Source organism: Ictalurus punctatus, chromosome 13, assembly GCF_001660625.3.
Source record: "Ictalurus punctatus breed USDA103 chromosome 13, Coco_2.0, whole genome shotgun sequence".
In the NCBI taxonomy this organism is placed as follows: domain Eukaryota; kingdom Metazoa; phylum Chordata; class Actinopteri; order Siluriformes; family Ictaluridae; genus Ictalurus; species Ictalurus punctatus.
Genome location: NC_030428.2, coordinates 4,833,886 through 4,851,518, shown reverse-complemented (window position 1 = coordinate 4,851,518; position 17,633 = coordinate 4,833,886). Strand labels below are relative to the sequence as shown.

Genomic DNA, 17,633 nt, shown 5'->3' with positions numbered 1-17,633 from the left:
TCTTGGAACCAACTGAAGCCAAATCAAGTGGTTTCTGTTATATATTCCTTATTAAGAATAGGAATGTATTTAAATTTGAGAATCACTGATGATGCACTTTTTTGGCTCGGACAAACCACAGTATTTTCTTGTAGTAGCTGAGGTAGATCTGATTCTTTACTGATTTAATATTGTGGAATTGGTTTTGAACATGTAGGTACAGACAGTTATATATATAAAACCGGGTGGCTGTGGCTCAGGTGGTAGAGCGGGTTGTCCACTATTTGTTGGGTTGGCGGTTCGATTCCCGGCCCATGTGACTCCACATGCTGAAGTGTCCTTGGGCAAGACACTGAACCCTAAGTTGCTCCTAATGTCAAGTTAGCGCCTTGCATGGCAGCTCTGCTACCATTGGTGTGTGAATGGGTGAATGAGACACAGTGTAAAGCGCTTTGGATAAAAGTGCTATATAAGTGCGCCATAAAAAATGACACCTTCCTATATAACATTAAAACCCGTGACAGGTAGCGTGAATAACATTGATTATCTCATTACAATTGCACCTGTCAAGGGTTGGGATATATTAGGCAACAAGTGAACAATCAATCAGTTGATGTGTTGGAAGCAGGAAAAATCTGCAATCGTAAGGATCTAAGTGACTTATACCCTAAAGTCATTTTATAAGGGCCAAATTGTGAATGCTAGACGACTGGGTCAGAGCATCTCAAATGGCAGGTTTTGTAGGGTGTTCCTGGAATTCAGTGGTTAGTACCTGCCAAAAGTGGTCCAAGGAAGGACAACCGGTGAGAGGGTCATGGGCGCTTAAGTCTCATTGATGCATTTGGGGAGCGAAGGCTAGCCCGTCTTGTCTGATCCCACAGAAGCGCTACTGTAGCAGAATTTGCTGAAAAATTTAATGCTGGCTATGATAGAAAGGTGTCAGAACACACTGTGCATTGCAGCTTGCTGTGAATGGGGCTGCGTAGCTGCAGAGTGCCCATGCTGACCTCTGTCCACCACGGAATGTGCCTACAATGGGCATGTGAGCATCAGAACTGTACCATGGAGCAATGGAAGAAGGTGGCCTGGACTGAGGGATCACGTTTTCTTTTACATCATGTGGATGGCCGTGTGTGTGCATCACTTACCTGGGGAAGACATGGTACCAGGATGCACTATGGCAAGAAGGCAAGTTGGCGGAGGCAGTGTGATGCTCTGCGCAATGTTCTGCTGAGAAACCTCGGGTAATGGCATTCATGTGGATGTTATTTTGACATGTACCACCTACCTAAACATTGATGCAGACCAAGTACACCCCTTCATGGCAACGGTATTCCCTAATGGCAGTGGCCTCTTTTAGCAGGATAATGCACCCTGGCACACTGCAAAAATTGTTCAGGAATGGTTTGAGAAATTAATTTGCTATTACATTATAAAACGTTCACCTCAGCCACCACTGTCCATCAACCTCCCCAGCACCTGTTTAGTTCCAAATGATTCCATCCCTATAATGATTCCATTATCTTATTATACGCAGATAAGACTCAAAGTAGAGTTTCTACATCCTGACAGAGAGTTGCAGTCAGAATAATTGGGACAAAGGTGAAACTCTGAAGTATCAGAGTAGGAGTTTAATTGGTGGTAAGTGTTGCATCTGCAACGTTGTCTATACCAGGACTCAGCTACTCATCCAGGAATCTGACAGCTTGTGCTAAGCCTTGATAATTATAATTATTATATAATTAATTATATATAAGACAGTTTTATAAAACTGGTGGATAAAACAAGGTGAAAATCTAAAGTGAAGTATGCCCAGTTGCACTGGTTTGGCATCCACCAAACATCAGCAGACCCTCCACACCATGGAAATGCGCATGCTTCCATGGTCGCTCAGACTGACCCGACTAGATCAAGTCAGGAATAAGGACATAAGGATGGTGCTTGGAGTAGTCCCAATCATTGAGAAGATGAGAGAAGCGCATCTCCGCTGGGATGGCCATGTAGTCCGCAGTAGTGAGGAATCAGTTGACAGGAGGGTACTGCGTTTAAGCCCCGACGGACAACAACCACGTGGATGACCAAAAAAGAGGTGGATGGATCGGATCAAAGAAAACATGAAACAAGTCAATACCACTCCAGACGATGCCTGAACCAGATCATGTGGAGAATGACGTGACAATCAGCAGACCCTGCACCATGGGAAAGAGAGAATGTTTTATATAATATATTATTTCTTCTATTATTTAGCTTTTAAATAATAATTAGATGCATGTTTAAAATGGACCTAAAGCTGACCTAGCTCTAAATGTAACTATTCTTAAATGTCTTTGTTACAGAAGCTTCCTGTTTTGCTTATTCCTCATCTCTCAGTGTCTAGTTGTCATGACTTCTTGTATCTTTGTCTTTAGTTCCCTAGTCCTAGTTCCTAGTCTTGTATTTTCATTGATTTCTGGTTTCGACCCCAGCCTGTCTGTTTAGAGTGATCATTGATTTGCCTGTGGGTGATCTGACCCCTGCTCTGGATTATAATTGTGTGTCTTGGATTTATTTTAAGCACTAGGTTAGCGCTAATAATCTTTCAAATATAATTAAGACCTATAGAAATATACATTTGGTCAGTACTATCAGATCCTAAGTTAATAAAACACACTATTACATTACAATATTCCATTACATAGAATTGTTCTCAGTTATCTGCTACTGTTCAGCTACTTACTGCTCAAAATGAGGGAGAGCGTGAGAGACACACAGATAGCTCAACAATAACACAGCGTGAATAGGTGTCAGGTGTGCAATGTTAATTAGCTTATCTTTATATACCACCCTCCCGCGTCAGACTCCCACTAAACTATCCTGCTACAGTATAACAGTTTATAACATCCGTGACTAATATTCCTGACAGAATATTCTGACAGGATAAAAGTCTAACGTAAATGCTAATAAAAAGTTTCATTCATGCTTGAAGGCTGGATCCCTCATAATGTAATTAAATTTTGTACGGTTTCACCATTTTAATTTATATTCTTTTCAGGTCAGCTAGACTGTTAGCTAGGTTAGCTAGTCTGTCTAAATAAACCATCCATGAACAGTAGTTCTTCCACCAGTCTGAATGGATTCTTATATGACTACCATAGAAGACTTTGAGGTATTTTAGTCCTAGGGGTCTTGTCTTAAATGTTATTTTGAAGAGTACATCATGTCAAATGCTTCATGTGTAATTCTCCATGGGTTCATACAGTGACACACCCTACACACCCTTGAACATTTTCACATTTTTAGTATTTAATGTTTTTACACATTTTTTGTATATTTTAGTATTAGAAACCGGAATTGAAATGGACTTTTTAAAGTGTCATTTACTAGGGGTGTAACGATACACTCCGGTCACAAGTCGATTCACGATTCGATTTCAATAAAGGTAAAGACTGAAAAAACTCCTTTTTAAAAATTATTATTATTATTATTATTATTATTATTATTTCTGAATAATAAACAATGCAAAACAATATGTATTTTTGTCTGTATAAAATGAAACAAATTTGCTCTGAACAGAGGTTTAATATTGCAAACAAAATATACTACAGGTTTACCATGTCTTAAAAATAAATAAATGTATAAATTCTCCCGAAAAATGAACAAATTTTCTGACCCGGGGAAAGGGATCGAGTGAAACATTAGCAGTGCCTGAGATATCATGGTAACCTATAAATAGAGCTCCAAAGTTGTTTAAAATGCCTGATTTCCACAATCTCTTTCTCTGGCACTGTAGATTGCACTGATGTGGGGCTGGTGTCATTTGAAAGCTATGAAGAGCTCTTTCTAATGTTTACAGCATGGTTATGTAAACATAACTTGTAATGCATGTCAGTCGTTGTGATCCAGAGCTATCAGGCTATTGATCACTTCAAAGTGCAGGGAGTTGTTGGTTGTATTCAGCCCCTAGCTCAAAACTTGACAGAACTACCTTACTGCAATTGGGTATATGTCTCTTTGATATTTTGCCCATTCTTCTTGGCAAAATTGCTCAAGCACTGTCAGATTGGGTGATCAGATTTGCCACAGATACTCAATTGAAATGAGGTCTTGGCTTTGACTAGGCCATTTAATACTTGGAAAGTGAACATCTTCTGCAGTCTTAAGTCTCTTATAGTCAGCATCATGTTTTCTTCTAAAATTGCTCTGTATTTGGCTCCATCCATCTTGCTGTCAATTCTGACAGTTTCCTAGACCCTGCTGATAAAACGCGTCCTCACAACATGATGCTACCACCACCATGCCTCACAATAGGTCTGGTGTTCTTAGGGTGATGTGCAGTGTTGGGTTCCAGCCAAATGTAGCATGCTGTGACAAGGCACAAAGTTCAGTTTTGCTCTCACCAGGCCAAAGAACCTTAATCAACACGTTTGCTGAATCTCCAACATGACTTTTGACAAACTCTAAATGGGATCATTCACATCGGATCATTTCAGTAATGGCTTTCTTGTCACTACTTTCAGGCCAGAATTGTTCAGTGTACAGGCTATGTTTGTCCTATGGACAGCTTCTTCCCTCTGAGCTGTGGAAACTTTGAAAATACCTGTAGTCTTCTCTAGGCAGAGCCACGGTTGTGCCATGTTCTGTTTAATATTGAACTTAATGGTGCGCCATTGGATCTTCAAAGATTTAAAGGTTTTATTTTTAATTTTTTTATAACCAAATCTTGATTGATAATTTTTTCAGACTTGTTTTGATAGCTCTATGATCATGAGGCCATCCAGGAACAGGTGTATTTATATTGAGATCATGTGACGCATGCACACAGATGGACTCCATTCAACTAATTATGTCACTTCTGATAGCAACAGGTTGCACCAGAACTAATTTAGGGGTTTCACTGGAGTATTTAGGCAATCACAATCACAACATGTTTTGATTTTGTAAATAATTTGACAAACTGTTTATAACAAACTGCACTATATTCTTATATCATCAGTTATGTACAAGCTGGTATTAGTAGATAAGTGGCACCTATTTAATAAAAAATGGACGTTTACTTCTGCAGTTATTGAGTGATAAGCCCTTCAATTCCTGATTCCTGCACTATATTGATCCGCACCTCTTACATTCTGCACAGCCACCATCCTAGAATATTTATATAGCTACATCAATGAGCGCTAGTCCAGCTGCTCCAATACTTTTTCTAATTATGTTGATTTCTTTCATGGCATTTGTGGAAATTAAGTTTACCACCCAAAAACGGTGTTCAGGAATACCTTTTCAGATAGTGTGAATTTCACTCATAGTGAATAAAGTCTGTGGTGATGTAGGTGTTACCACTTAAATGTGCTACAACTCGTGTGCAGAGATAAAGGAAAAATAAAATCCGTGTTCAAAATGTTTATTCGTGCCATAGTAGCTCAGCAGTCAGGTTTGTGTGTTAGTGACTGCGCTAGTTTATACCTCTTGGGCTCCTGAGCCCCCCCTACAACCTCTGCTATATGATTGATTTGCATTCTGCATCACTTCTAAGTCAGTTGATGAAAATGTATTGTCTGTTATTTTCATATAAAAGAGGCTTATTGAGTTCTTCCCTGTTTCTGTAGTTTATTGCCAATGCATGATGCATGGAGAGAGGGGGTGGATGAGTTAGTCTGAGCCCACTGCACACAGTAAGTCTATTTCTCAATCATTTTTGCACACACACGCGCACACACACATACACACACACACACACACACACACACACACACACACACACACACACACACACACACACACACACACAATCAATACCTAATGTAATGTAATGTAAAGATGTAAGATGTAATTATTAATAAACAGGGGGATATATTCAGAAGTCTGTATTTTTAATGTGTTTTAAAGACATCTTGCAAAAAGGGGGCCTCGATCAAATGTTAATGCCATTTGGGGGGGCCTTGCCCTGGAAAAGTTTGGGAACCCCTGGCTTGGACCACTCATTTGCGTACCAATAGCTGAAAATGGTAAAGGCACAGTCACCGTCTTGGATCGACTAACTGTAATACTGTGAGAGATGTCCAAAAAAACAACAGACATTAAGCAACATCTTTTGCATTCCGCCACCTCAGAAGAAACGTCAGATCGGGCCCTATCAAAAGACAAGAGTTTTCTCAGATCAGAGGCTTTAAGAAGTGCCATGGCTTGAATCCGACGATGAGCGCAGTCAAATGCCGTGTAAGATATGCCGTTCACATCCCCATCTAACAGACAAAACTACTGCCTTCTATTCAGTCACAAAGAATTTCAGTCATCCAGCGTTTGTTAAGCATGAAAAGAGCTTAACAGTCATGCAAGTCACGATGAAATATCCAGTCGCCCACTTGCTAGATGGCAAAACAAGGTGAATGAAAAGCAGCGAATGGCTCTGTGTAATGTTTCTTCCATAAAGCTAAACAAGCATGTCCTTTGTCTTTGTATGCTGAGGAGATTGCATTATTATGTCAGAGGGGCATGTCATTGACGTGAAGGGGAACACAAATGATTCAAAGCAGAGCACTGATTTGAGGGAAAAGTTGAAATCAGCTGAATTTTGGGGTCTGCTTTTTGATGGATCGGAGTACATGACAAAAACGGAGCTGGAAATTGTTTAATTCGTGTCTGTGTCCACCAATGGAGAGTTCACTGTTGATTTCCTTGGATTAATTGAACTGGGTGCTAAATGAATGATGTGGGACATAATGAACGGGTTGGTCAATCTATTCCATGACTCAGGCTTGGATGAATGGAGGACAAAGTTAGTCGCTGTTTGCACAGACGGTGCCGCTATCAACATTGATATGTACAACAGCATTCTTCCATATATATATATGGGAAATGACTGCGATTGGGGATTCCCTTGTGCATATTCTGTGCACTGCACACACCCTTGAGAACTGCACATAGTCAGCTGATCACAAGGTTTCATACTGTGATACGTTTAATTTTATTTATGAAGGGGGAGCAAAAAATAAGTTTCACAGTGTCAGATGTTCTGCATTGAGGGACAAAACACTATTGAAAATATCAATACTTTTACCCGCCATTCAAATGCAACTGGCTACAACAGATGACTATGACTTGAAGCAGATCTGCACAACGTATTTTCAGTGATTTCTGTCCAACATGCTTGACATGGGCAGCATTTTGCAGCTGACCTCACAAAGATTTCAGCAGGAAAAGCTGACCATAGGAGAATATAATAATTGTCACATATACAGTGAAATTATTTTCTTCGCATACCCCAGCATGTCAGGAAGCTGGGGTTAGAGTGCAGGGTCAGCCATGATACAGCGCCCCTGGAGCAGAGAGGGTTAAGGACCTTGCTCAAGGGCCCAACAGTGGCAGCTTGGCAGTGCTAAGGCATGAACCCCCGACCACGCTGAATATAAAGATGAACTCATGCTATGAATTGGACAGTTCACGCTTTTACTCAGAAGTTTAATTGGAGAATTTGACAACAGACATGGATCTCTAAAGTCATGTGATCATTTTTTAGTATTTGCTCCTTCCACTTGGCCTCAAGAAATGCAAGAACTCCACAGTTTTGGCAACACAACGATCAGCACCATTCTCCAAAAATATGAGTCCACCTTGCCTCTTGACCGAGACTCAACTATAAGAGAATGGATGTGTTTACAGCAAGCAGGAAAACGCTTGGTAGCGTCCTCTGTGTATGATTTATTCAAGGTAGTTAATACAAGCAATTCAGATTGTTACTCGAATATCTACAAGGTACTTAAGTTGTCCTTTACTCTTCCTTTGAGCAATGCAGCTTGTGAGCGGGGTTTTTCACATCTCGACATAATAAAAAGCAAGTACAAATCCTGTCTATCATATACTCCATTCTCAGCCCTGATGCGCATCCACTTGTCAAAGATGACCACAGAAACATTTGATCCAAAGCCAGCTGTAGACCTATGGATGCAAACAGCCCATTGCAGGCTCAATTAGGGAAGTGCATCATCTTCCACCATCCAGGAAGCAGCAAGTCCATCATCATGTACTGTAACTGAAATGGAAGATAGTGAGGCAGACAGTGAGAAGTGCAGTGAGAAGGAGGACGCTTGGTCAGATCTATGGAGGGGATCACTGTGGGGGTGAATACCATACAAAATCTCCAAGTGCTCTCCTGAGAACCAGACTAAAAAAGTTATATGCATCCCTGATATATATATATATATATATATATATATATATATATATATATATATATATATATATATATATATATATAGTGGGTGGTGGGTGTGGCCTAAACTGGAAAAAACAGAGGTATTCAGCATGGTGATGAACTTCAGCTTATCACTTGATATAATAATAATAATAATTATAAATATAGTATTAAAAAAAATAATTGAACTCAAATATAGATGTGTGTAGGAATGTTTTTTAATCCCACTAAGGCAGGATATTTTCTAATGAACTTATTTGGTTCTTATTCCCAGGATATAAACAAACTGTTAGCCTAATTTAAACCTCTGCAACAAAGGATGCTGTAAATGCCTCGGGCAGTGTACATTCATATCTTCGGGCTTACTCGCAAAACCTTTTTTTGCTGTGGGATCCCAGACTCAATGTACGGTCCCCTCCAAAAGTATTGGAACAACAAGGCCTATTCTTGTTGAAAACATTCGAATTCAGAATTATGAATATGAGATCATAGATCTGAAAATCAGCTTCCATTTCCTGATATTTACAGTCACCTCTGGAAACTGAAGACATTTGGGTTAGAGATCAAAATATACATTTTCAGCTTTTATTTCCTAATATTTATATTTAGATGTGTTTAAAAAAAAAAAACGACAAAAAAAAAAAAACATAGAACATAACAGATTTTGTATCAGACCACCCAATTAGTAAGCAAGCAAAAATATTGGACCATGTGACTGACTGGTGTGTCCTGTTAGATTGATTGTTTAAGCAATAAATAGCTCTGACCATCTACTCTTGCCTTCAATATCACCTGTGTAGACTGTATTTGTTGTTAAAAAGGATAATCCAACATGAAGTTCAGTGTGCTGTCTAATGCAGAAAAGCAAGCCATTTTGAAGCTGAAAAACAGGTAAAATCAATCAGAGGCATTGCACAAGCATTAGAGATAACCATCACAACAATTTGGAATGTCCTGAAAAAGAAAGAAACGACTGGTGCACTAACAATCACACATGGAACAGGTCAGTCAAGGAAAACAAGAGCTGATGACAAAAACCATTGTGAGAGCTGTGAAGAAAAAAAACAAAACAACAGTCAGTGACATCACCAACAACCTCCACAGGACAGGGGTGAAGGTATCACAATCCATCTTTCAAAGACGACTTTGGAGAGCCGAAATATATAAAGGCCGTACCACAAGATGCAAACCACTCATCAGCAGTAAGAATCAGAAAGCCAGATTTGAATTCGCAAAGAAATCTGAAAGAAATGAAATCTGAAATTTTGATCCATCATCTCATCTGTAAATCTTTTGCTCTCAAACCCAGATGTCTTCAGTTTATAGCAAAAACTAAAGACTTGCGCCTTGCTTTTCTAATACTCTCAGAGGGGACTGTATATAAACGCACATGTATGCCTATACTGGTAGAGTAGGAGCGACGGTATAGGATTCTCTTCGATTCCAGCATGGCTTAGAATGAGACCAAAGCAAATTATCATTGTAGGATTAAATATGTTTATCTCAGTGCCAAATGCAGTCCCAATGCCAAGGTTGATTACTTTAGCTAATAGTGAACAGCTTTCTCCCACCCCTGCCTCACAACTTCATTTCCTCTTTTAGAATGCCTGTCATGGACACAGGACATAACACACACACACACACACACACACACACACACACACACACACACACACACACACACACATACACACTTTTGCTCTTTTCTCACGTTCTCTCTCTGTCTGATCAGGCAGACAGAGGGCACTTACAGCATACTAATAGACCTGCCTAGAGTCAGTGATGTACCAGTTCCCCACACAATCCTGTTTTTCCTCATCGTGATCTGTTGATGGTTTATAAAGACAAAGGATCACCGAATCGAATCATAGCCTAATTTTATACAGTACAAGGCATTAAAATTCCCTTCCTCTGTTTAATGTAGGAAGACATGTGAACTGTTGTGCACTTGTATTTGATCCACCATCATTATGTGTGAAGGCTGATTTAATAAATATGAAAATACGCTGGCTCATTAAAGCCTATTGTAATCTTACCGAATGGGTCGTGATCACCTCCAATTTGAAATATTTTGTAGAAAGCGGTTTATACAACGTTTCTTAATGTTTTAACTGATTATATAAGCAGCATATTCTTGAATATTAAATAATAATAAAAAAAACTGTGTACTTGAGTAGCTATTTTATCCAAGGACAGGGCTGATTCAGAGCCTAGTCGGAGAACACTGGGCACGTGGCAGGAATGCATCCTGGATGGGGCACCATCCATTAGCATAACCAATCCACCTATGTGCATGTTTTTTGGGAGGTGGGAGGAAATCGGAGAACCCAGAGAAAACCCAAACAGTAACACAAGCTCAGGATTGAACAGCTCCAGGCCCTGGGGCTGTAAGGCAGCAATGCTACCTACATATGTTAATGAAATAAAAACTTGTTGTGATGGTGGACAATAATGTGAGTACCCCGGTTCAAACGCTCAATACGAACGGACCTATCAGGCCAGTGGCGCTTAATCTCTCCTGCTGCGTGTTCAATATTAATTAAAGTCAACACGGTGCTGTCAGCGCTGCTGATTATTCATCCTACCCTGAAAACTGCAGATAATTGAGAGAACAGATGCCCACTTGTATGGTTTCAGACACTTTTGTGTCTCCATTGAGAATAAACAGATGGCTAGTTTTAATATTGTATTAGTCTAAAGACTGGTCATGGCTTCATTTTTTCCCCTTGACACTTGATGGAAGCTTGATATTATTATTTGTGTTTATCTAAGGCATGGGAGGGTGATGTGTCACGTTATGTATCATGATATATAGGTTTACTAGATTCCAGCAATACAGTAGTGTTGAAAAACACTTGTTAATTAATATATTATGTCTACAAAAATGTATTCATTTTAGTTTTTATTTAGAAAAGATAGGATTTTTATTTGATGAAACAATTTTAACATTGAACATCAACTGATTCCAGTCACTTTGCAATTACATTTAAAAAAAAAAAAAAAACATTGCGAAAAAGATATGACGGTATCTAATGATATTTCAGAAAAGCAGATTATGACATAATTTATCACAATTTCACATTATATTATCATTTTGCCAAACCCTAGTCTAAAGCTTTAGGGATGTATTGGACAAAAAAAGCTCTGTAGTTGATCCAGAAGGTCTTCCAGTGGTAGCTCAGTGGTTAATATTTTGTCCTAATGACCAATAGTTTATGATTCCAAGACCTCAATTGCTCAGTACTTGGATTGGATTCTGCCTCAATTATGAGCCACTTTGTCTGTCAAAATAATAAATGCACTTTCGCCTTGGTGTTAGACGTAATAAAAATGCTAATATGCTCTACAATGCTTTTTGGATACCGCTTTTATAACGTTCATTAGTGGAGCATTTTGTAAATGTCAGGATAACCGTATTAAAAGTATTAACAGGTAAGAAAGCAAAAAGGTTCCAATAATTTTTTTGCATTTTCCACAAACACACACACACACACACACACACACACACACACACACACACACACAATACAGCAGCATTTATGTACAGCTACAGACATGTACACAAATACACACACACACACACGCGCGTATATATATATATATATATATATATATATATATATATATATATATATATATATATATATATATATATATATATCGCTATCCATACTGTAGATGTTCATCACTCCCTACTTCTGTACATGAATAAAATGAACATTCTTATGCCAACCACACATTGTTCCATAGCCTGCAGAATGCTGAGAACTGTTTGTGTGTCTGTGTGTGTGTGTGTGTGTCTCTGCGCATCTGTGTGTCTAACAATTCGCCTTGCACATTCCCTGGTGTGAATTAATACACTGAGTGTCATTTAACTCTTTGCACACTTTATTTAAATCTGAATCAATTCTATTCGGTATTCAGACAAAATAAACCCCCAATAATAATACAATATTTCAAATGATATGAAACTCTACAATGCTGAATAATTTAAATTACAGCTAGAAACAAAGGAACACAAATTTATCTACTGAGAATTTTCCCGTGTTTGAGTATTTCATGTCAAAGAAAAAGAGGTGCAGTTGATGGTATACAGTGTAAATGTGGTAATAAACACACACACACACACACACACACACACACACACACACACACAGAACAAGAACTCTGTTTATGGGCAACATTTCCACTGTCTAATGTAATGTATCGTTATGGCTCTTGGCCCGTGTAGGAGTGTGTGCTCTTGTTCGGCAGAGAGATGATACAGCACGCGATCAGTGGGCTGAGCCACTGCCTCCCTCTCGGCAGAAGCAGAGCTGAACTTCACTGCAATGTGAAGTGGACTTGAACGGGTTCTGAGTTTCATTTCGGGAGAGCACCTCCTCATACACCCTCCTCACTGCCTGATCGTACAATAGTTCTGAGCATGTCATTTGTTTTTGTGATAATATAATAAAGAAACCTGATACTATGACTGAATTCCAATACCAAAAATGGATCTGATCAACTGTCGCACAAAATATCTCCTTGTAATATCGTTTACTTTGTTGCATGGTGTTGGCTTAATATCCACTTTCACACATGATTATGACTTCCGTAGAATAAGCGATCAGAATTTCTCCGTGAATCAAGCGGAGGTCAAGTCGCTGCATTAGAGTTGATTTCATTCTCTTTCTAATAGGCACGTATAAAACTATATTGCTAATGTACTGTACCACATTCTTATTGTACACCAATCGGCTGTAATATTAAAACTGCAAGCCTATTATTGTGTAGGATCCCTAACCCTTGGACCAGTTTTTGGTAGGTACTAACCACTGCCTACTGGGAACCTGCCATTTTGGAGATGCTCTTACCAAGTTGTCTAGCCATCACAGTTTGACCCATGTCAAAGTCACTCAGATCCTTACACTTGCCCATTTTTCCTGCTTCCAAGATATCTACTTTGATAACTCACTGTTCACTTGTTGCGAGATGAGATAATCAATGTTATTCACTTTACCTGTCAGTTGTTTTAATGTTATGACTGATCGGTGTATAATTGTCTTGACTATAATATAGTGCTGCTGGCTTTCAGTTCGATGTTATTAAAGAGGGAACTGGCAAAGATTTCAATTCAATTCTTCTAGTTTTCCACATTTGAATCATTTGTGTGTGACTGCAGGAAAGACGAGAGTGACATGACCACGAAAGAGTACATAATCTTGGCTAGTTTACTGGTCAGAAACCTTGCAATAGGTAGAGATTACAATTGATTACAAGCTCTCAGCAACTGAATACTCAGGTTGAAGTCATACCCATTGAGTTCAAAGATTTTCTTTAGCATCCCTGCTGATAAATCCAGCTTGGTCTGAGCAGCTCCTAGTTGCTAAAACACAGGCGGAGCTGGTCAGAGTGGTAGACCATCTTTATTCGCTGGTTGATTGAAGAAAATGACAGTAGAGCAGTTAAAAAATTTCAAACACTTATTAAGCAGTAGTAATAAGGATGCTGGAAAATAACTTGCTGGCTGGGATAGAAGGCCTATACCAGCTTGACCACCTACAGTAGGCCTGGGTTTTGGCTGGATTTTTCAGCAGGGACTATATACCCCAAGCAATGTAGAAAAGACAAGTCAGACTAAAGAAAAAAAAACAAACAAACCATAAGTGTATTTGGTGTGTACATGTACTGTATATAGGTGGAGCAGTGGTAGAGGTTCTGCTTTCATTTATAGTGGCAGAAGTGGCTCAGTGGTTGAGGCACTGGGTTAATGATCAGGGTCAGGGATTCAAGCCCTAGTACCACCAAGCAACCATTGTTCAGCACTTGAGCAAGGCCCTTTACCATCTCTGCTCCAGGGGTGCTGTATCATGGCTGACCCTGTGCTCTGATCCCAACGTCCTAACAAGCTGGGATATGTGAAGAAATGAATTTCACTGTACTGTAAAATATATAACAAATAAAGGCTTCTACTTTAGTGGTTAGCAGGTTCACCTCACACCTCCAGGGCCGGGGGTTCGATTCCCACCGTGGCCCTGTGTGTGCGGAGTTTGCATGTTCTCCCCGTGCTGCGGGGGTTTCCTCCGAAAGTCCAAAGACATGGCTGATTGGCATGTCCAAAGTGTCCGTAGTGTATGAATGGGTGTGTGAATGTGTATGTGATTGTGCCCTGCGATGGATTGGCACCCTTTCCAGGGTGTACCCCGCCTTGTGCCCAATGCTCCCTGGGATAGGCTCCAGGTTTCCCCGTGACCCTGAAAAGGATTAAGCGGTATAGAAGATGGATGGATGGATGGAAAGGCTTCTATTATATTGTTCACAGTGCAAAATAAGGGGTTCCAATTTAGCTGAACTTACTTGTAAATTTGCAGTACACAGACACAGGATTGGCGCAAGATATCAGCTTGGTAAGTAGGCAGCTCTTAGAGACAGAAGGCATGCATCTGCCCAACTCCAGAGCTTCCTTGCCCACCTCACCATTGCTTGTGATTTTGTGGCTTCTGTCGGCAATATGCGCCTTCTTTCAAGTTTTTCCTATGCCCCCAGCCTTTGTAAGGAGAACTCCTAAGGGTGGAGAAGGAAATGTGCACTGAACCGACATCTCAGTGACCCATAACATGTCTTTGCCACTACTATTGACACATATCTTTGTGATATTCCCATTCATGCTGAAATGTTTAAGGTGCAACATCCCAGTTACACCGCTGTAGTATCTACCACCAACATCCCAGCCAGACAGGAAGTGAATATGGGCGAGGTCACCACTCAGACTCTCATGATCACATTCATAATTTAGATGGCTCTGTCTTCTATCAAGAAGGCCTGTACGGCACACAAGCAGGGTAGGGAGGGTTACGTTAAAAATGTATTTGTTACAGTTACAAATTACTTATGGGTAACATTACATTACAAAAGCTAGGGTGAACATATTCTGTTTTTCCAAAAAGAGGACTGCACCTTTTTCCGTGCAGACTTTAATACACTGAAAAATGCGCACTATTAGCATCACATAAATATGTATAAATTCCTACATTCCTTTGAATGTCCATGGAGTAAAATTAAATATTAGATGTAAATGATGACAGAAGGGGCAGATGCCACGAGTGTACCATCTGCCATCATTTACACATTTGAATGGCCATATATTTGCGCTTTGCCAATGACGGTTACATGACAGTCAGTCATCCACATATGGGAGTACATACAGATGTCACAAATGCTGTGCATGCAGACATGGTAGAAGCTACAGCTAACCTAAAGGGAAGTATACAGGATACAGTACCCCCACTGTATCCTGTGCAACTATTCCACCCATTGTTGCAGTTTCTTGAAAGCCAAATTTATGGCAAAAGTGTGCTGACAGATAAAGTTGTATAATAGTAATGTACTTCCTGAATTGTCTAGCTAATTTTTTGTACTAAAGGATGTAATAATATAGTGCGTCCTGGGCCTGTGCACCAAAGTCCTGTCAATGTACTAGCAGCAAGTGACAGGTGGAGTGTTTTTGGGCTACAGCATTGAGCTTAGTATTAATTTTATCAGCAATTCTTTCTGTGTCAAATGTCCTTGATAGTTTTTTATTATTTTTTAAAATTATATTTAGTCAACCTTATGCTGTTTTTTTTTTTTTTTGTCAAAAAGTCTGGGAATTTTAGTCTTATCTTAGTCAAAGTAAACCATAAGTATTTTAGTCTAGTTTTTGCCAATGAAAACTGTTTTTTGCCGTAAGATTATTATTGATTAACATTTCAGTCAATCTACAGCCTGTGTCAGTGCAATAAAAAAATAAAATTGGTTCAGTAAAAGCCCATAATGAGGGTGTGAGAATCTGCGCAAATGACAGCTAAAACACTTTACAAACATTACATATCTCTCAATGTACCTATTGACCAAGTTTCTATTTGTAATAAACAGATAGACTAACATAACTGTGGATATAATACTTAGCAAGCTATGATAGTGAAAATATATTATGAATAAGGGCATTAAAAATAGATTAAACCTGGATCTTTCAGGTACGTGCACACAGGTAGGTAACAAGAGAAATGATCTACTGTATGTCACTGCTAAGACTCCTGTTAGTTGCAATGTGGCCTATAGGACCTATATGGAATTGTCTTATTAAAGAAAAAAATCCACCCTGAATATTTATTTATTTATTATTTCCTTCTAGCCACCAGCCTTATTATGTCCTATTCAATTGTGTCAAAAAAGTATTTTATCATGAAATTCTGAGGTGACGTTTTTAAGCTTCTTGTATTGACACATTGGCATATTTTCAAATTAGTTAACGGTTATGTACCACAGTGCCATTGAACTACTGTCTGATAGTGGCGAATTAGCTCTTGCTTCTAAGGATGGACAATCTGGTTCTTGTCAGTGAGCCAGATCATTTGGCTCTGCTCACCAATAAGAGCTGACTCTTTTAGCTCCCCAGTCAAGTCATTTCAACCATATACAGCTGGTACAGTACACAGTGAAACGAAACAACGTTCCTCCAGCACCATGGTGCTACATAAATCAAACTAATGACATGAGACGACACAGAATTAAATAAGATCTACACGTTTCCACATAAAGTGCATGTGCAAACAACACAAGACAGTACAGTAAATACTAAAACAGGACAATAGACACAGTAAGTGATAGTGTAGTGCTGACCAGTACACAGTTCTAGTGTGGAAGTGTCAGATATAATAGATAGTGCAAAGGAATAACATTATAATAAAAAAAATGTTGTAAATGTAAACATAACATAGTATGACATAGTATTCAGCAGATTAGATTATACCATGTGTGGACATAGCAGTTATTGTGGTAGCAGCCAGGTAAAGAGGATAGTGGTGACAAGAAATTATTTATATATATATATATATATATATATATATATATATATATATATATATATATATATATATATATATATATATATATATATAAGTCTGAGTATTGATGAGTCTGATGGCTTGGAGGAAGAAGCTGTTACACAGTCTGGCCTTGAGGGCCTGAATGCTTCGGTACCTTTTTCCAGATGGCAAGAGGGTGAAGAGTTTGTGTGAGGGGTGTGTGGGATCATCCACAATGCTGGTGGCTTTGCAGATGCAGCGTATGGCGTAAATATCTATAACTGAGGGAAGAGTGACCCAGATGATCATCTCAGCTCTCCTCACAATCCGCTGCAGGGTCATGCGATCCGATATGGTGCAATTTCTGAATCACGCAGTGATGCAGCTGCTCAGGATGCTCTGCTCACTATGTTCCTTTGTAGAATGTTAAGGGACCAGGTGAGGTTCTCCGCCACGTGAACACCAAGGAATTTGGTGTTCTTGATTATCTCCACGGAGGAGCCATCGATGTTCAGCGGAAAATGGTCGCTTCGTGCTCTCCTTAAGTCAGCAACCATCTCTCGTGGTTTGTCCACATTCAGAGACAGGTTGTTAGCTCTGCATCAGTCCACTGCAACGCCTTTTTGTACGCTGACTCATCGTTCTTGCTGCTGAGACCC

General features: G+C 39.4%; 1 protein-coding gene across 9 annotated transcripts in view; it reads left to right on the top strand.

Moving 5' to 3' along the window:
* The window catches only part of tanc2b (tetratricopeptide repeat, ankyrin repeat and coiled-coil containing 2b), a 210,984-nt gene that overhangs the window by 50,295 nt on the left and 143,056 nt on the right, over positions 1–17,633 (top strand). For all 9 annotated transcript variants that reach the window (XM_053685064.1, XM_053685057.1, XM_053685059.1 and 6 more), the window contains exon 2: positions 5,562–5,627. The gene's annotated coding sequence lies outside the window, so the exon portion shown is untranslated. The remainder of the gene's footprint in view (positions 1–5,561; positions 5,628–17,633) is intronic.